Source organism: Chiroxiphia lanceolata, chromosome 2, assembly GCF_009829145.1.
Source record: "Chiroxiphia lanceolata isolate bChiLan1 chromosome 2, bChiLan1.pri, whole genome shotgun sequence".
Taxonomy (NCBI): domain Eukaryota; kingdom Metazoa; phylum Chordata; class Aves; order Passeriformes; family Pipridae; genus Chiroxiphia; species Chiroxiphia lanceolata.
Window position 1 is genome coordinate 117,500,959 of NC_045638.1, and position 21,746 is coordinate 117,522,704.

At 35.8% G+C, this 21,746-nt stretch overlaps 1 long non-coding RNA gene across 1 annotated transcript; it reads left to right on the plus strand.

The window, feature by feature from the left end:
* Positions 1–354: 354 nt before the first annotated feature.
* On the plus strand, positions 355–3,208 carry LOC116783171. The gene is made up of 3 exons (XR_004355514.1): positions 355–452; positions 1,354–1,479; positions 2,477–3,208. It is a non-coding gene; the product is annotated as an uncharacterized LOC116783171 (long non-coding RNA).
* Positions 3,209–21,746: the final 18,538 nt, after the last annotated feature.

Here is a 21,746-nt window from a genome sequence, read left to right on the forward strand (position 1 = left end):
TGGCAGATTGCTATTGCAGGATGAGACATGAGGACACCATGTGAAAGAAAGCATTTCTCAAATGTACCAGGTGCTTTGTAAACTCTTCCCATAGGTTTACCCGTCGGGGTTGGGACTCACAAGACGTAAAAACAGTGGAAGCTGACTTCCTTACCTATGGTGTCTGACAGTTGCTTCTTTGACTCTAGACTTCCAGGGGGAATCAGGTCAGTTGAGTAGTGACAAGCTAACTATTGTGTGATATCTTGCTGTTTTATCTTCATGATCTCAGCTCAATCCCCCATGGGAGGCATTTGCATCACGAGGAACCCAGCGCTGCGGCAGAGCCCATTGCAGGCCAGAGGCTTTCACCATCTGTTTAAAAAGAGATTAGAAACTTTGGCACAAATGCTGCACTGCAAACCCTCAGCCACTTTCACTGGTGGATGCATAACTTCTCTGACCTTCTGCAGGTAATAATTTGCTTTGAAGGCTCCCAGTTCATAGAGAGCTATCTTCTCTTCTTTACAAAAGAGAGTGACTACTTTAATAATAGTTTCCAGCAGGATGACAGAGCAATATAGTAGAACATCCTGTACTCTTTGCTCTGTAGATTACAGAAATACCATATATATTGATTTGCTTTATAAACAGAAACTTTTGGGAGAATTTCATTGAGTTTCGATCAGACTGTCATTTCATTTATTAAAAAAAACAAATCAAAACACTCCCCCCAAATCCCTATTTAAGGGAGTATTTTTTGTTTCAAGAACTAGCTAGGTTTCAGATAATGCACTTCAAGAGAGGAGTTTTGTGAGAGAATTGTGAGATGACTAGAGAGATCCTTTTGTGAATCCCTGACAAACAGCTGACTACAGGCAACTTAAATAACCACTTAACCAGAGCAATATAAGGAAAATTGAGCTGACTTTTAGCTGGGTGATAAATCATACATTTATGATTTAAGTATAATACAACAAATTTGACTCTGGTTCTTTGAAGTTATTTCCTTCAATATATCTTGAAAAGGTATGTTATTAGCCTGTCCTAGTGCAAAACCATCAGCTGAAACTAATCTCTCTAATGAGGTTCATTTGTTCTCTGACAAACCAATAAATAGTTTTCTCAAGAAAAAACTTAACTAATAGTTGAGCCTCAGCCTTATAATTAATTTTCTTCTCCAGTGGTAGCAAGCATGGAAACAAACAGTAAATTTTTCATTTGTTCATCTCTTTCGAGCAACTGTTTAGCACAGATATGCTTGATTAATGGATTTAATTTGTTCCCTTCTCCTCTAGTCAGTTTTTATATTACAGTGGTTATCAGAGGGTAAGACAATAATGTGGGTACTCTCATTGTACTGTATTCCATCAGTGTCAGGGCTGCCTTCTAGCTCCAGGTCTGCATCTTTAACCTTTGTAGTTCTGCTGAATCTTTCATCAATCTGTGTTACAGTCACCTTGGGAAGGAAAAACAGAAGCACTCAGTCAGCACTTACAGGTAGTAAAGTGTTTCATTATTTCTTACAAAATGCTGGCAGCAGTGTACCTTTCATTTCCCATAGAAATATGATTTGTGAGATGAGCAACCTTATGGTTAAGAGAGGAAAATGTAAATTAATAGTCTGCTTACTGCTTGTATTTTTTTATTTATATTTATGTGCGTGTGTGAAAGTGTAAATTACATGGGGGTTTTTAACCTCAAAATTTATATGTGTATATAGGCATACCATATTTTACTGATTCTAAATATGATTACTGTTATATACTTATATTTTGTGTGCCTGGTTCAAGTAACATCATGAAAAATAAGACAGACTTCAAAAACTTCCATTTCACAATGTTAGTTCCCTCCCAGTGGAACAGATATAATTGTGGAGACTTGCTAAGGTTATTCTAGGTTTCAGGCTACAGAAGTGCTGCATAATTACAAGGTGCCATGTTCCTTCAGTTTCTATTATACTCAAAAGGAGCTTAACCAAATTTAGTGGGAAATATATTGCTTCTGTACATGGCACATTACACCCTTCTATAATAAATCAAGTTTAAAAGATCATTAAGGACTACTGAAATAAAAATGTATTTAGAGTGCCACTGTAGGCATGCATGATATACATTCTTTGAGGATGATGGCATGCAACTGGGAAAAATCATTATAGTGAACTTGTAATTTATGTTTTAGTGATTCAGCAACTGTATAAATGAGTTATATATCTTCTGAGGTATCAGATTCATTTCCATATTGGACAGTGGTATAGACATTTACTTGTGTTCTCCTGATTTCAGTAGCGTAGAAATGCTGTGAGAGACAGTCCAGGCCAAAGAACCTTTACAATATAAGTAGACAAGAACAATTACACAAGTGAAAGAAAAAGAGATGAGGGTGACTTGCCCAAAGTCCCAGAGCAAGCTGGTGTCATAGACAGGTTTAAGCCTGACATCTGGATCCTGCTCAGATGTGCAATCCACTGTGGCTGCCTCTGTTGTTTCTATTTCAGGACCTCTCCCTCTATGTTGTTTCTGACATATTCAGCTGATGAGGACTGAATGATACCATGATTCACACTGGACGTTTTAATACTTGTCAGATCAGGAGGAAAAACATCTGTTATGCAGAGTTTACTTTAGAAGAACATTATACTAAAGCCTTCATTTGTAAGTGACAATAGCGGCCTGACAAATTGTGAAATATCGATGCAAGTTTTTCTCATTCATCAGGATCACACCATTCATTTTTGCCTATTTCAAAATGTGACTGTCAATTGATACATTTATTAATTTGGCTTTTCTTTTACCTGACCCATCCTAGAAAGTGAAATTGTGAAATGACTATTAAAACCTCTGTGATTCACGTTAGATACTTTGAGAGTTTCATTGTGATCATTAAATCTAAAACCAAATGTAAAAGAACATATAGGAATATTAAAAAAATAGGGTTTTTTTTATTTAACAACGATATTTTTTGGAACATTTTGCAACTATATTGTCCAAAATGATAGCTTTGAAAACTGACATTCTAGTCTTGTTTTTTTAATCAGTAGTTTTTCTTGTGTGTGTTCCTAAAAGGTTTTTCTCCCCACTTATTTAAAGAAAGTTTGGTTTGCCAAGGCAAGTTCAGGATGGCCACACATAAATATTTGGTTCTTCTTCTGATTTTGGACATATCTGGATGAAATTAGTTTTGGTCTCATTTTTCTTGTCTCAGTGAGTATACCTGAAACTCCAAAGGAAAGAAGTAGTCATGTTTTATCTGCAGATCTTTTTTTCTTGGTTTAATTTGTAATTAGAATCTATTTAAAACTTCTATGCATTTTGTCTATGCTGTAAATTCCTATTTGTGTGAGTTTTCAGGGAAAAAAATCAAGTTTGAAAAAACAGGGTTGAAATTACAGACATATTGTAGCTAAAAGCCTTTTAATAAAGAGGATTTTCAACTACTTGGATTACTTAACTTTTATCACCTGTTATCAGTTCTTACTGTCTAGGTTAGCTTTATAACTAATGGGCCTTCTAAAAGAGAATTGAAACAAAAATGTAAAAAATCAACACAAAATAGACAAAAGCTGATAGCTTTGCAAAAAGAAATTAATAGACCTTTCAAGTAATTCATGTAGTTTTAAAGATACCATCCTCTCTCTGTTGATTACAGTGCTCCCTGTTACAGAACAGAAAAGAGAAGCAATGAAACACAGAAAGGCAAAAAAAAGCCCAACCCTCTAGACTTCTAATTACATGTGGTTGGTAATGCTGCTTCACTAACGCTTTGTAAAATGAGAGCCCTTTGTTCATTCCTTAAATTTCCGATGTTCATCTCTGCCTCAGGCTGAAGTCTTCCAAGATTGCCTCAGCCACAAGAGCTCAGACGTTTTTAAGGGCGCAGCAAGAGCCAGGCGTGGGCACCAAGGGAGATTAGGGAGCCACAGTGAGGCTGAAACAAAGCCATATCTTACCTGCTTCCAGTTACCACACCTCAGTCTTTCCACAAATGGTCCATAACTGTTTGTAAATATTCCATGAGCAGTAGGTGTTTGTTTCATTCAAACAGCATTTCAACAGTTTGCAGCCAACCTACAGGTGTGCTAACGAATTCAGTGAATATTTGATAGCAAATTTTTGCCGTGCTTCCTATTTTGATAGAAAAAAAACCCAGTGCACAACCTAAAAAAAACCTCTGATGTGGACATAGTAAATAATTGAACTTTCTCTCAGTATGTGATCTGAAAAATGCATTGAAAAAGCCAATCCTAATATTTTGGAAATATCGCACAAATAAAGTCAACGCTCACTGTATAGTGCTACAAATACAAATATTCCACAAGTAAATTAGTAGTTATGCTTTCAAATTAGAGTATTGTATGGGCTTTGGCTGAGATAGAGTTGATTTACTTGAGGGTAGCTTATGTGGGGCTGTGTTTGGGATTTGCACTGGAAACAGTGTTGATAACAGAGAGATATTTGCATTACTGCTGAGCTGTGCTTACACAGGGTCAAGGCCTTTTCCACCTCTTGTCCCACCTCACCAGTGAGTGATCTGGGGGGATACAAGATGCTGTGAGGTGACATAGCCAGGACAGGTGACCCCAGCTGACCCAAGGGATAGTCCATAACATGTGACATCATGCTCATTGTATAAAGTTGGGGGAAGAAGGAGGAAGGGGGGACGTTTCCAGTGATGGTGTCCAAGCCACCATCACACGTGATGGAGTCCTGCCCTTCTGGGGATGGATGAACACCTGCCTGGCCATGGGAAGCAATGAATGAATTCTTTATTTTATTTTGCTTTCGTGGTGAACTGGTTTTATCTCAACCCACAAGTTTTCTCACTTTTACTCTCCCAGTTCTCTTTCCCCATGTCACTGTAGGGTAAGTGAGCAAATGCCTGTGTCGTGTTTAGCTGCCTACCAGGGTTAAACCACAGCAAATATGGAAAAAAAAATTTGTGTTCAGTACCACAGAGTAATTGTGGGGTACAATAAAAATACTTACTCTTATAAGTAAATACCTTCGGTTCCTGTAGGTAAAAATAGAGAATAGCACAGTAATTAAACTGTAATTCCCATCTTTTTCTGTCTGTACAATAAATAAGGTTGCCTTGAAACCACAGTTCTGCAACATCCCCGTTAAGAAATGCTTTATAAGATTATCTCAGTGATGTTTTGTTCTCATGTAGCACTGTGTGCCGTGTGCCCCTGAGCATATAACACAATATCTATTCAAGCTCTGTCATTAACATGAGAGCTAACAAGCTTGGAGATGACTTAGTGAAAGGTCAGGTGCTTCATTAAGCCCACTTGTCAGCCATTGGAGGGTTTCCAGCAATGGTGAGCTCTGACAAAAACAACTGAATTTACATTATACTTCTGCACAATTAACTCTAAATTAGGAAATTAGAGGCAATCTAGGGGAATAACTGAGGGGCTAGTCACGATGAATTATGTGCATCTGTACTAAACCAAAGTGCCTCAATGCCCTGGCAATTAAAACGCTGTTGTCTCTACAGAAGTGACCTTTGTGTCAAGCAGTTTGAGCTCCTTAGTCAAAAACAGGAGTAAAGTTTTTTTTCTCAGAAGAAACAATTGAAATCAGAAAATTTCCTACCACAACAAGTTGAATATTTCAAGGAAATTGTAAATTACTCAAGAGCCATTCTCACTTGGGAAGACTGTGAATTATATGTTCTGATGCAATCTATACTTGCTGCACGTCCCATACAACCTGTAAACCTAATGGTGAAGGAAATGCTGGATTTCTCCCACGTGCCAGAGCAGGATGCTCCTCACAGAGGGGCTATTGCCTTGCAGTGGGTTTGGGCTGCTGTCTGAAGGGCATACTCCTACCTTAGAAGTGTTTAACTTTGCATGCCCAAGTGATGAAAGATCATTATAATAGCTAGTTCAATGTATAACAACTAAAATGAACTGTTGAAATAACAAATTTGCACTGTTAGATTAAGATCACTTAAATCTTACTCTGATCTGACACTTTGACAGAGGAGCTCATGATCCTGAAGGCAATAATTCCCTTTGCATGTCTTGTTACAAAATCCAAGAACAAAAAGAATTATATAGATATTATTAATTTGAAGAAGGCAGGGTAGAATTCACTTTTGGTGGAGGGTCAGTTGTTGAGGCTTGTATTTGAAACAGCCAAGACAATTTACTGAATTCTTATCTTAATAGGATTAATTTTTTTGCTATTTTTTTTTAAATACAAGTTCCTGCCTCAAGAAGTACCATGAGCTTTATTTGAAGGGAAAACTGAAATTTTTCTACTTAGTTAAAATTTTTGCTGTTGCCTACCTGTAGTATTACAAATAAACAAAAAAATTAAAATCAAAATGAAGACCAGGAAGCAAGTGGACAGAAATACATATTTTAAAAATCCATATTAACATTCCTGAAAATCAAATTAATTTATTTGAACATTCGGAAGTAGTAGCCATATAAAAATAAGATACATAAAGAAATGTTTTTATTAAATTATGTCTGTTGAATTAAGTGATGTTCTTGAGACATTAGAGAAGCTCATTTGACCTTTCTCTCTGGTGGCAGGGGAATAATTTTTCCATTTTTTTCCCCATAATCTGAAAAATCAAGTTAATTAATTTGGCATTTCCACAGTCTCACTATGATTCAGAAGCCATCGACTCTTCACTTCCCAACTTCATCTCTACTTTTACAACTTTAATGGGGTTCCTCTTTTTCCTCTTCCAAAACTGAAGCTGAGGTGGGGGAATGCGGACAAAGCAAAGAATAAACTTAATTTTACCAAAGAAGTTGGAAGTACCAAAGAACCTTTTTCTCCGCCTCCTCCCATCACATCCTTCCTGTGAATTACTAGGATTTGAGAAGAGGGGAGGACAGCTGAGGCTTTAATTAGCTGCTTTGATGAAACAGGTGAGAACATGTATAAATTAGATAATTAATGGTTGCTCTTTGTGATGGACAAAACAATTGGAATATCTCTCAACAAACAACCATGTGTGTCCCGATGAGAAAAATATGACAGAGAAAAATCAGGAGGTAACAAAACTGTTTGTGTAAAAATGTCAGGGTGTATTTCAGTACCAATCACAATGCACTCTTGACAGAGATCTAGTTTGGGACCTCTTTCTGGGATTGCTTGTCATGTAACAGCTGGGTACAGAATAAATGTTTTAAATTTTCCTGTAATGGTTCATCAAGTCACCAAGACATATTTCCTTCAATTTCATTAAAAAGAAACTTCTAATGATAATAATTAAAAAAGAGGAAATTACAGAGAGTTGGTGCCTTCAGACTGCTGCAAAACATCATATTGTCAACACCGTGGATGTCGCCAGAAATCTTATAATGCAGAGGGAACTATAACATGAAAATTTAATTCTTCCAGATCACTATTTGCAGGAGAAACATGTCAATAAATTTTGAATGCGGTACTTGTTCAATGACAACTTCTTATTAATGCTCAAAAGCTGTGAAAAACTGTTACTTATTTCTCTTTGTAGGCAAAGTTTGATAAAGTTGGAATATTTGTGTATTTATGCAGTGTAACAATGTATTTTTTAATAATTTCATTTTGTGAAACCTGGTGCAAATTAAATATGAAGTAAACCAACCTCAAAACTTCCTGAACTTTTTTAAAATACTGAGAAGAGCAAGCCCCTACCAAACAAGCAGGATTAGTTTAATGAATGCTCTTATGGGACTTAAAACTTTGAATTCAGTTCTCTTCTGTACCAGTTTTCCTGTGGAAAAAAAAATCAGTTAGCCTTTCTTTATTTCTCAAAAAAACCAAGAACACAATTTTATGACTTTAGTATTATGGGCCAGCAAGGGAGATTCAGAGGTTCTTAGCTACAATGGAATTTTCATTATGAAAAATAGACAGGTATAAGTTTTTTCTTTAACAAAATCTCTTTATTCTCTGAGTAGCTCATAAGGTATAATGAGCAATTACTACAATATAAGTAGTAAGATATAAGAAAAATACCTCAGTTTATTCTGGTTATTTGGTGTTTATTACAGAAATGTATATCAGTGAAGTTTAAAAAATTGGTACCATCTCAATCATTTGCTGTTTCTGTTGTGCTTTTGCTGCTGTTAAATAATTGCACACCTGAAGTATAGTAGAAATAAAAATCAAACATGCCAGCTCATTTGTTGAGAACACGTTGCTTAAATGATGTTTGGCTTTTTGTTGTCTTCTGACTAGAATTTCTGGTAGCGATATATTTCTTTAAAATCCTAAATAATGTTTCTTGGATTATATTATAACATATGATTTCCCTGCAACAGCAGAATACTTGTGGTGGCTTGTGGAATATTTGTGGAATCCCCTTAAACTGGAATTGTTGGAAAGGAGATCATTTGAACACTTTTTTTGCCCCATTTTGATCCAGAAGTGCTCCATTCTGATGACAGCATTTAAAAAAAATGGAGTTAAGGATTTCAGGGGGCACTGACAAGCAAGAGAGTGAAAGTCATGTACGTACGTGGAAATATACGTAAGTATACACGTATTTATATTTATGTGCAAATATTATGCATATATAAACAGCAAAACATAGAGATGGGCAACTGTACCAGCAAAGCCTCATCACTGACTTGGTACCATAAATACCAGCTGCAATGAGATTGTAAGAGCTTCAGTTTTCAGTTCTTCTACAGATCAATACAAATTCTCCAAAAAATTCAGAGGACTTAAGATTCTTAAACACGCTAAAACTCATGTCTCTGCCATTCTTTATTATGTCCTATTTAGTGTGCAAATGCAGGCATGCTGTCACAGTCTGTGCTCCCATCTTCAATTTGCTGTGAAATTGCATCTGGAAAACTTTCTTTATAATGCTTTTGGTGGTGTTTGTATTTAAACAAGAGGAGTAAATCAGGTACCATTTGCTTAACGATTTCACAATTCTTTTCGTGGATAAAAAAGGAGCTGAGAACCTGCAGAGTTCTTTTTTTGATGTGCATTTACATGTCAACAGATTTCTGATAAAAGCTGCAAATAAAAATATTTTCCAGGCAGACTTTCGTTTGGATTATTTTGCTTCTAACACAGAAGATAATAGTTAATTTACAGCTTTACACTGAGGTGGGGGAGATCTTGTCAAGGATTTCAGGGAAAGCATGACTGTGCTTACAACATATCTTCCAGTAACCCCAGTCCTTCTTATGAATGGGAACAGTCACATAAAGTGTGATATGAGGCAGATTAGCTGCATCTCAGTGTCTTCTGGCAGCACATTGTGTTCATGTCATGTTCTTGACTTTCATTTACAGACAAGCTCTGTGAGTAATTGCAGCACGCAGCTTAAAATGGTAATTCACTTTTGATGTGTGGAAACAGAGGAAATTAGATGGAGAGACTGTTTCAAATAACATTATATGTTATTTAACTTTTGAGTACATTGTTTTCAACAAGCAGTGCTTTTCCCCCACAGCTTCTCTTTAAATGTTCTCAGTCTCCAAAAGACTGTAGTTGAAGGTAAGAAGAAGAAATTGGTCACCAACGAGCTCTTGAAGGAGTGGGTTTTCCCTTAATGTGGTAAGTCCAAAAGGTCTTGCAAGCCTGGATGTTATTAATGTTATACATTATCCTAATGGTCTGAATGCCATTAATATTCTACATTAAGCATCAGTAATTACTATTCAAATGATATTTAACCTAAAAGCAACATATGAGTAGATTCCACCATCCCACTTTTCTCTCACACGTCTCTGTCACATGTAAGATGTGATTAGGAAATGGATTATATGATTTCCTAATTGCTCCTTTAAAAAAACCCTTCAAAACCCTTGTGATATATGATAAGCAGAGCATTCCATTTGAATGTAGAACAGTTCATTTTTCTGCTTAAGGAATAATTTCCAGATTTAACAAAAGAAACTCAGTTTTCACAAGGATGTCATAAACCATGGATGGTGCTATTCTGCACTCCTGAGATAATTTTAGGACAACTTCAGTCAACCTCTGTGCAAGGAAATCCTCTAAAAAATACTGGTCTCGTGCCTTAATAAAAATTGCCCATCAGCCTGGCTGCTCTGGAAAACTAGAAGTCCTGTGAAACTGTGGAAATAGGAATCTGTTGAAAAAATTCTTAAATTTTTGGGTGGTTTTTTGGTTTTGGTTTTTTTGGGGGAGGAGACGGTTTGATTTGTTTTGATTTTGGTTGTTAGGAAATCTCAGTTTTAAATATTAAAATTGGCCAGGGATTCCATTTTGGAAGCTCCCTTCCTCACTTCACACTAAACGTACTCTTCCTAGGTGACATCTCCTCCTGCTGTATCTTGTAAATATTCTACTATGGATTCATAGTTGTTCAGAGTTATGAAAGATAACTATCTCACATTACATCTACAGTTAGCAGCTTTCTCAGTCACAGCAACATAAAAAAACCATAAGGGTCATGATTGGAAATTGCCCACTTAACGATGTTAAGAGCTGTAATTTCACATCATCATAAAGAACTGTTAGAGCAGGGTTGTTTTGCAGGCAGCTAGTTTCCTCTCTGATGTATTTGCTTTGTTTTGGGAATTAAAACTTATCTTTGCATAAGACTTATAGAAAGATGAATCACAGCATATATCCTCCCTTATAGAAAGCAAATGAATATTGTAAAGGCATTTTATTGTATTATTGCTCCTCTGTATCATCTCTACCATTTCACAAATATCATTAAAACTGAAGATCAGTCATAATGTGTTTAAGATTTATCATAAAGAGCAGTTATGCATGTATATTTCCCATGCTGGAGCAGCAGATTAGCCCCTCTGGAACATCAGTATTTACTAACAAATCCACTTTGCTGGCAGTTAAGGTTGCAGTCAATTAGCCCTGCGTTCACTTCTGGGCTGCTCTTCAAAGTAAAACTCCTTCTCAGGGAAATTATTTTGGTGAGATGGACTTGCAGGAGCTACCTGTTTTCTGATGATCTTTTAGTGACTGATACCTACCTTTATTTGTCACAGGGAAAGACCTGGATACCTGTAATGCCTACAGACTTTAGCAGAAGAGAGAGACAGTGAGAAAACACTTTATTTACCTTGATACTGGTGTTTGAGCAATGCCCTGATACATAACACTGAAGTCATCAGGTGAACCTGAGGGGAGATGAACTTTTGTTTCAAAGGCCTCTGAAACTGTCCTTCCAAGGCTTTTCCAGCTAAACACACATTACCTGATGGGCTTAGTCCCAAAACTCACTGGCAGGACTTCACAGCTTTGGATTCTGGGGGCTCTTTCTCTGAGAATCACTCTTTAGTGATTCAGTTTGAGGTGCTCAGGGATCACTGTATGTACAGTCACTTTACTGCAAGGCCACTTTCAAGGGACCATACTTGGCAGAAGTTCCTTTGTTAGAACTCAAAGACACACATATATATAAACTTATAGTTAATATCCCTGTATATTTTAATTTTTAAAATATACCTGAGGTTTTCTGCTGCAAAACACCTTCCCTGGCATGTTTTCTTCCCTGGGTCCTGCCACTGTGTCCTCTTTAGGTGTTTTGTCCTGGCTCAATCTTGCATGTCCTATTAAAAGATCAGTGGACCTCATGCCAGTCAGGTGTATCTGCAGCTTCTCAGCAAAATGATACAGAAAAATAGTAGTACATACTACTTATATATGACATTTTTCCTTTGCTCCCATTTTATAGTGCGGAACTAGTGCTTCCCTAGTACCAGATTCCACTGAGCATGACATGGTACCATTTGATACTTTTGATTAAAAAACATGCATTCATACCTGCCTGTTTTGTAAATCACATTGATGTAAGTTATTCCTGAATGAATGCTATGAAATACTTTTCGTTATATATTTACTTGAAGACAATGAAAATTTCTTGAGAAATTATCCATAAAGACACTTAAATATTTTGGACAATATCTGACTAAAAACTTACAGAATACAGGAAAGACCTATGACTTAAAAGGAATTTTGATAAACCTTTGATCAATCTTGAAGGTTTTCTTTCATTAGTAAGGCATATTCCAAGAGTTAGTGTGTTCTACAGTAGCAGTAGAGAGGCAGAGGTAAGAAATTCTTTGCATTCCTTTGTGTCAATTCCTTTATTTTACAGGTGTTTGCTGCATGCTTGTTCCATGGTTGTGAATTATCAAAAAAAACCCCTGAGCATCTCTCTGGTCAAAAGACACAATAAAAGTGGTTTTGGTTTGGTTGGTTGGTTTGTTTTAATGGGTTTTGTTTGCTTGGTTTTTTGTTTTTGTTTGGTTTGGTTTAGTTTTGGTGGGTTTTTGTTTTGTTTTGTTTTTTAACTTTGTTTCCAAAGGAAATTTTCATTCAGAAAAGGTAAAAATCATGATTTAGAGGAATTTTCCTGGTCAAAATGAGAAAGAAAAGATATGAAGCCTAATCAGAGACTTCCCCACCCAAATTAGATTCCTGCCCCCTAGCTACAGAGCATCTTTCAGCGTGGGAGATGGAGCTCTCCTATTAAATAACACTTTTCTCTCTTGGGCATTGCTGACCACAATTTTTCTTCCAGATCTTGCTGTGCTGAATGAAGACATCAGCCTGCAGCCTGCCCACCATGGTTTATCATTTCTCCCTGCTAGAGGTTAGCATCTCTATCAGCTAACAGCCTCCCTGAAACCTTTTCAGGCCCAGGCCAAGCAAAACGCTTTAGAGTTGCAAATATATTTCATTTAAACTTAACTTCAAGCATTTTGACTGACATTATTTTGGAAGCAGCAGTACAAGTAGCTGAGTAGGAGGGGTTGGGAGGGGTTGGTACTATTGGGTAAGAAAATGGCAACACTGGATCATCTTCAGCTGTGTATTTCTAGTCCTACTCTGGAAAGCAGCTAAATTTTTGTATGGATGGTGCTGTACCACCTCAGGTACAAGGATGAGTAGTAATGTGTGCTCCTTTGTATTTGCCTTAAAGTAGTTTCTAAAGTGCCTGCCTTTTCTTTAAAAGCTCTACATTTATTTACATTGAAATGAAACCCCACATTTGAAGATTACTGTTCAGGAGGGGCAGAAAAATGACATTAAACTGCTAGTCTCCTACCACAAAACAGAATATTTAAGAAAGAAGAAATACAGTAACATTTGTTTAATTTCCCAGCTGAAACACAAACGTATTTACTCTCCTGTATTATCGGGGGATTCTTGTAATGTGATACATCAAGCTGGGTAGCTTTTCCACAATCAAATTTTTCCTTTGCTTTAACAATATATTTGTCCAATAAGCATTTTCAAGAACTTTAGTTAAAGCAAATAACATGGAGCATTGTTTCACAGACACAGGACTTTTAGTAAATGGCTTAACTTTATTATTGCTTGTAGGGAGTTAGGAGATAGTGAAAAGTAATTCATTACAATGGGAAACCTCCCAGAAAAAGAGCTCAACATGTGTAGGATGTAAATAATATCTATAAAACTGGAAGGAAGTTTTACTTCTAGAAATATATTTTAAAGCCCAAATAAACCAATAAAGTGGGGAGGTTTTTTCCCTCTTATTAAACACTACAACAAAAAGACCAAGTTCCCCTAGGTGGAAGTAGAATCAGACAACATATCTGTAGGAAGGTTCATTCCCTGAAAAGAACACATAAATTTCTGGTAGAAAAGAGATTGTTATGGAAAAAGAAAAGCAAGGAACAACATCCTTACAAACATTTCTGCTCAAAGAACTATTCCTTACACTTGTTCTGTACAGATTTGTCCATTTTTAAGGATCATTTTGTATTGTAAATCCAGTAAGTGACCTAAAGCAACAATGCTTAACATTTGTTTTGTGATCATGATAACACTTTGACAATGTTAAACTAATTGTGTTAAAGTAAAAAAAAAAAAAAAAAATCTGCTTGTTTCCTTTTTTTGAAGGAAGAGAAAGGATTAAAGGACCAGGGCTTTTTATAACAATGTTCAGGACAAATAATCTCACCTAACCTTGCAGTTATTGTTGTGGGAGCAGTAAATTTATCTCTTTTCACTCTTTTAAGGGCTGATGTTTTATCCATTAAAGTCAATGGAAGGTTATCAAGACTTACAGGAATAATTTACCACAGCTAAACATCTGATTTGTCTTCAGAGATATGTAAGTAATCAGCCATCTTTTAGTTTCATAATAAGTTATATAATGCTAAATGTACATTAATAAAAATTATGTAAATATAGATTTTTTTCTTTCTGAAGTTATGCAAAAATGTTTCTTTAAATTTTTACATAATAATTTGGCCTGCAATTTTTTGGTTGCTATGAAGAAAGAGTCTTCTGTGTTAGTTTTAAATTATTTCATGAAAAGAATTATGTAAGGGATTATTTTATGATGAAATATAGGAGTATAATACATGATCTTAAGGCTTATACGAAAATGACAACACGCATTATTTTAAAGGTTTAATTAATTTTTAAAATATTTTCTAGTAAAAAATTCTGTCCTTCACACTTCTTAAATAACAAGGAGTTTTTCCAGAAATAAAAAAATAAATTAAACTGTTGAGAGTGAAAGCCATAGAGGTATCAGATTATTTAACACATAAATCTGTACTGTGAATCCTGAGCAATGTAGTGATTTCATTACTTCACATCATTTAAATTGCTTCAACACTATGACATTTGCAGTGTAGGTTACTGAGAAAAAAAAGACAGGTGAGACCATTTATAAATCTAATCAAATTTAAAGAATGAACCTTTGTGTTTCTAAGTTTCTAGAGCTAAAGATGACAAAAGAGACTTTAACCCACTATTGTAACTTTTTATCAGAAATCACATATAATGGTGCTTCAGGAAATGTTCATTCTGTGGGTAACATAATGGTCCACGTTTCCCCCTCTAATATTCCAGGCAGAGAAGTTACTGCCTCCTATCAAACTTATTGAGATTTTCAGAGTAAGTTACTTGATAACAGAAATCATCAGACAGAAGTTTAGGACAATATGCAAAATAAGTATTAAGACTAGCAACTGATTGTCTATATTACTGCCTTGATTTGCTAAATTAACACATTTGTGTGAATTTAGAGACTTTGGATGGATTTTAGATCAGGCACTCTGCAATCAAGTGAGCAAAAATTTGGTAACATAAGGCCATAAACATAGGTCTTCAAATGTGCCTCAAGTCTTCCTTAACATACACTCCTGTAGCATTCCAAATGTATATCGTGTTGTGTTCTCCTACTTTTATGACTATTGTAAAGCAATTTCTTTTAAGCAATCATCATTTGTAAGTAAAATGCTCAGACGAATTCCTCTTTCCCTTTATTTATGAATTCCACTGATTTTCTGCAATTCTCAAAAGCATCCTCACAAAGTGACGTAGGTGAAAATTTGAGAGAAAATATACATCAAGGATTGCCCCAGTGATGCTTCAAAATAGACAAAGGGGAAAAAAACCCCAATAATTTTGGAGGCAGATACCGAAATATTCCTGCAATGTTAGAACTGTGTAAGACTGCCAGACTCACAAAGTGGGGGACTCTGTTTAGTTTATTTAGCTTTGTTTGCAAAGTGGAGCACAAAAGCCCAGAACTGCATAATGTCTTTGTACTGTGGAAAGGTGTGCTGTCAAATCTTGGGAGCAAGAGCCAAAAAGCCCAATTACCACAGCTGAGTAGGACCTTCAAAATGCTAAGAAAACTGGGGAGAAAAATGGAGATCAGGGCAAGTCTTTCATAGCTTTGTCTGGTGGCCTGTTCTACCAAAATGCTACCTGAAACATAAGGCTGGAAGATGAGTGATTTCTTAATATTACATTGCTGAAATATACCTTACATTTGGTGTTTGTGCCACGGCTAGCCTCGAAAATATTGTAGGGTGTTTATTTTTTATTCCCTTTTAGTAAATGTATTTGGGGCTGTGTACAAATACATTTACAAGACCTGGTATATATACAACTCTTTCTGTAATGAAGAAACAAGTGTGCACCACTGTATTTTTTCATTATCTCTGTAAAGAGGCACTCCATTTTTTTTTTTTTAATTTTCTCAGTCAGTCAAAATGGTAGAAAAAATCTGATCTGAACGACTTAACAGGTGATGCAGGAGTCTGTTATTTTAATTGTATACACATTGGTGGTGTATAAATTGGACCTACAAAAAAAAAAAAAAAAGAAAGCACAACCAAAAGAAGGCCCCCAGTAAGCTAAAATTCTTGTATTTCTTTAGGGGAAAAAGAAGGCAACAATTGATGTGAGGAACATCAATCTCTCAGGTTATTCTATTCTTTATTTTCCCAATTATATTAGCTAGGGACCAGAAGTGGTATTATATAATTAAATTAGATGGAAGGTAAGCTTGTGGATGAAGGAATTTCCTGGTTTAACATAACTCAAAAATAATAGAAGCTAAAATTCTCATAAATTAAGTATATACAAGGCAGTGGTTCTTCCCTTTTTCAACTGATTTGAAGTCAAAGAAATTAACGAAAATAATCGCTTTTGTTCTATGGGATTTGTTCAGGCTATATTCAGAAAGATATTTTCCTTTAAGAAACCAAAATTCTTCCTTAAACACAACAAAAATTCTACTTGGACCTGTTGAGATTTGGTTCCTAACCCCTTCAGTTGTATTAATCCCACGCAAGCATTTTTTTACAGAAATGTGAAATTTTTATTCACTCTTTTTCAGCAGATGTTAATACCTGCAATCTGGAAATACTGTTTGTTCCTCTGTGTCACCTTTGTACTGACAAGTCCAAACCCTTCTTAAACTTTGAACTGCAGAAAAATTTTGCAAAGTAAAGAACATATATAACTTCACTTTGAACCAGTGTTGTACAGCAGTTAATTAAGGCATTGAAGTGGAATACTACATTCAGTTTGAAACTTGGCTGTGAATTTGGGTAGATAGACTGCAAGTATGAAGTTTAGAGACACAAGAAGTCTCTAGACTGAGAATCTAATAAAGAAATAAGGGCATTATATGCCTCAATTTTGGGATCTCTGAGGTATATTAGAAGAACTTGACTTTTAGAAGACAGACAACTAGAATCCTCTGCAAGAAACCAGATCCCATTATGGCTTTTCATACAGAGCATGGAAAATTAAGGCATCCAAATTTAATAATTACATATGAAGATTTTTATCAGTGTCCTTGGTCCAATGAAAAGCCAGATGGTATCAGCAGGTGAGTTGGCAGACTTCATACCCTTTGAAAAGAAATACAGGCATGAAGAAGTTATGAAGGGACTTCAAAAAAAAAAAGATGCATTTGAACATGGACATTATGAACAGTTAAATAATCCTACAGATTGTATAATCTTAACTACTGTTATAGCTCCTTCAGAAGATGATGCCCTCTTATAGTCCCCCAAACCTGTCTAGAAGAAAGACTTCATGCTAGAACAGGAATGTCTATGGATTCAGTGCATGGTCTCCATCACTATGGATTTTTCCCTTAATATACCAGCACATTCCAATTTATTTGGCTTGAAGAGTGGTTCCTCCAGTAATAGCTGTTTTTAGAATGGTATTTCAGCTGATAGCTGCTATTTAGATACAAGACTGAAGTTACAGCAGCATGCTAATACATGAAAATACATGAATTAGAGAAGTGTTCTGGTTACCTATAATTTCCATACATGTTATCTAAACAGAAAAAATGAATACATTCTTCCATTCTGAATAACTATTTCTGGTTTAGAGAAGAGTGACCAGTCTTCTAAGCCTATATTTAGGGAATGCATTTGTACCAAGGTACAGAAGGTTATTGAAATTTGCTTAAGTAACAAGTTTCAAAAGTAATGTTTGTGAGCATTGCTTAGATGTTCAGGGGGGTTTTTGTGTCTTTCTCTTCAGAGATATTGCCTAAATGTTTGAACTTTAGCTTTGAAAACTGTAAGAAAGAATATTGTTTAAAAATAATAGCAATAATAGGGACAGTTTTCAAACGCTGGTTGGCACAAAGGAAATACTTGCAAATGAAAATTACTTGAACATGTGAGAGGAGAGAAACTCTAGTATGGAAGTGCAATTGAATGATGTTTATGCAAGCCAGTCAAATAAAAGAAATGAAGTTGCAGCAGACAAAGCTTATCATTATAATTCACTTAGAGGTTCTGTGCAGTGTCATCATTCTGCTACTATCTGAATTCCACATTTTTGGTCTGTGCAGTTAGATGTATATGGAACTGACCTTTAGCTTTTCCCCAGCTATGCAAACTGGTGATGCAGGTTCTCTCCCCTCTTCCATGCAAAATCAAGATGTTATAGGAGACAGAACTGGTTTTTATGGTTAATTTATATACCCTGTTTTTTAAAAATATCTTTCCTTACAAAGGAATATGCACAGAATATTTCTATCTTTCCAAGGCTAACAATAATATAAAATTAAGCCAGTGAAGGTGCATGATTTGACTTCAACCAGGCAAGCATAAATTCAGTAAGTACCAATGATCTACTTGAATACACCATATTGATACATACTTCACATTTTTGTGGCATTCTTAGCAGTATAACAACTCTGTGCACATGCATTATTTGTGAATATAAAATAAATAAAATTTAGAGGGAGATTTTGTTCATGTGAATCCATATACTTCTTTTATTAATGGCTACGTTGTGATGTATTGTAGATATCTATCTTCTATTTTTACAGAAAGTGCACTTTCAGCTTCTAAATTTTAAATTAAACTGCTGTAGACGAATAAAAAGAAGAAATAAAGTCTACTGAAATAAATTGCCTCTGAAATAGATTTAAACTTTGTAAGAATTATCAACCTCTTACATCTAGTGGGGAAGGCAAAATATGAAAGAACTATTAAGTTCATATCTCAGCGATTACAAAACAATATTTCTATATCTGCAGTACCTGAGATTACAGCAGTCTGAGACGTCTGTAAAACCAAGGAATCTGTAATGATAACTAAGGGAATTAGCAAACAGATTAAGGACTAGATTGCTTACCAGAAGGGCTACATACATAATTCCCCCAAGTCCTCCTGTCAGTGAACATTCCTCACTGGAACCAAGGCTGGCAGAAGCTGATCTTCAAGAAATATGACAGATAAACTCAGCATATATCAGGTGTAGCTATGTTTGAAAGTCCATAGAAAGGCAGGAAGGAAAGGGAGGAAATGAAGGAAACCATGTAGGCTGGCAGTCTCTTAGGCAGGCTGACTAAACCTCAAAGTGGAAACCAATGCAAAATAATGGCAAAAAAAATAGAAACAATGTTTTGCTTACCTATTAACAAGTGCCAGGTTTGTTTAGAAAATACACATTTCCAGAGAAAAATAGAAACAAATAATTTCTATGTGGAAAATCTACTAAATATGAGAATAGCCTTTTAAAAGAGAATTACCAAATTACTGGATGACTAGAAAACAAATGCATAGGATTCTAATGAGAGGTACGGAGAGAATTCGAGATCATAAAAAGACAATATTAAAGTAAGACTTTAATATTCCAAGACATCTCTTGGAAGCAGAGTAAGCTGCAACACATTTACACTGAATATAATATTCTCAGCAAAATCTAGACTAGTGTTCCTCTCCAGCTCTACTTACATTGCTCATGCTTTGAGCTCAGCTGGTAGTCTCTCAGCCCAACTAATAGTTAAGCAGGAAGAGAAGTGGACAAACATTAGTTACTCTTTAATCACACATTAATGGCCTATAATAGACATGTCCAAATTGGAGAGATGGATTTGAGGAGTGGACTGTTCAGTGGATAAGGAATTGGCTGGATGGACACAATCACAGACTTCTGGTCCATGGCTCCAGGTGGAGGTAGGTGACGACTGCTGTTCCCCAGGGATCTTAGAGAAGCCTTCCAAAACCTAAAGGAGGCTTATAAAAAAGAGTGACTTTTTTACATAAGTATGTAGCATCAGGACAAGATAGGGGAGTTTTAAGTTAAAAGAGGAGATACTCAGAACAGAGGTTGGGAAGAAATTCTTTACTGTGAGGGTGGTGAGGACCCTTCCAACCCAACCCATTCTGTTATTCTATAATTATTTCAGTATGCATGTTTTTTGTTTGCCTGTAATTTCTCAGAATAGCAGCAATCTGAGCTGCTACAATTGTCAAAAACAAAAACAACAACAAATGATGTTGTTTCCTAACTCACTGGTTCAGAACTCTGTTTTGTTTGAAACATGATATGGTGAAATAAACTAGCAAAAATGATGCTTATAAGCAGATCCTTGGTGCCATAATCCAAGTTTTTAATAGGTGAAAGAATTATAAAGCAGTCATCTGCTTTGCAATAGAAGATGAAAAAAAAATGCTCAGAAAAAAATACAGCTCTCTTTTTGATCATAGTACCTGTTATCTGTTACATGTTCCTTTTATATAAAGACAATGAAAAGAAAAATTCAAACCTCTTTTAAAATTCACAGAGTGGGAAGGTAGCAGCATTTCTATTTTCAGGCACAGTTAACAAGGCAAATACAACATCCTACATTAAATTGTGCATGGGCCATAGCATTTGCTAGTGCCTTTCCTATCTTTCCATTATTATCTTTACTGGAAGTGCAAGTGTTGCAAATACAATTGCCATAATTAATTCAACAGTGTTAAATAAGCATATAGACTGTTATAAATATTATATGAATATTTATACTTTCTGCTATATTTGTAATATCTCTCAGTATTATCAGTATTTATAAAAAATTTATAATAGTATAAATATACAAACCTAGTACTTTTATCTTTTGAAGTGGGAACTTTTATTAATTCACTTTCTTGCCTCCTTTTTTATCACTGTTTTTATGAATGAAGAAAATTGGGTTGGCAAAAGTACAATTAGCAATTGATAAAGGCTGCAACCTGAGGTCCAGTGCTGGAAGCCATGGCCATTTACTCAAACATCTCTGTCAGGAATACTCAGATGTAACACTGATGTTACTCCCATTTCAGAAAGTCCAATCATGAACTGAAGTGTTTGCATATGGATCTAATGCTCATTAAACTCCAGTGACATCTTCTCATAGCCATTCAGGTTATGTCTCCACTAAAAACACCAACAGCTGTGTTCCCAAGTTGAATTGCCATCAAGGTACAAAAACAGTTCTTCTTGCAAACAGAAAGGCCTAAAAGTTAAAGGTCTAACATAACTGGACTTTGAAGTTCCACCCAGATTCAGAAGAGATGAGTTTTGTAAGGGCTTCTGTCAGCCTTCTCACAAAAAGAAAAGAAAAAGAAAAGTTTAAAAAGCCTGTTTAAATTTGCTATGAGACCAAAAAATAAAGAGAAAAAATGGCTATTCTCACTTGTTGATTTTTTTTTTCCAGGCTGAGCAGTTAAAGCAGATAATTCAGGCTGGTTAAAAATTCATTTACATATAATTACCTTGAATAGTTCTGTTCTCAGCGGTGCAAGGTTGTTATCTGGCATATGTGAAATGAAATTCAAATCCCTGATCTGTCCAACTTATCATACATCAAAAGACTGTGCTCTAAATTTAAACACTTTCAACGGAACCATTGCATAATTGAGTTTGTAGGGGTCCACTGGAGGTCATTTTTTCAATCCCCCCACCACAGAGCACGGCCAACTTCAAATTTAGATCCAACACTGAAGTTAGAGAGAGTGGTCAAAGCCTTGTCCAATTGAGTTGTGAAAATCTCCAGGGATGGAGATTCTCTGGCCAGCCTGTTGCATTGCCCTGCCAGAGTTTATAAGAATTGTCTTTTTATACAGTGTCACTGCACACTTGGGCCTGTTGCTCTTTTACTGTCCACTCCTGGGAAGAGTCTGGTTCTATCTTCTCCATGACAGCTGTCCCTTGGATAGTGAGAGGCTGCAGAGATACTTGGTTAGCTTTTCCTTCCTCACACTAAGTCAACATTTCCATGATGTGCCACAGAGCCATTGC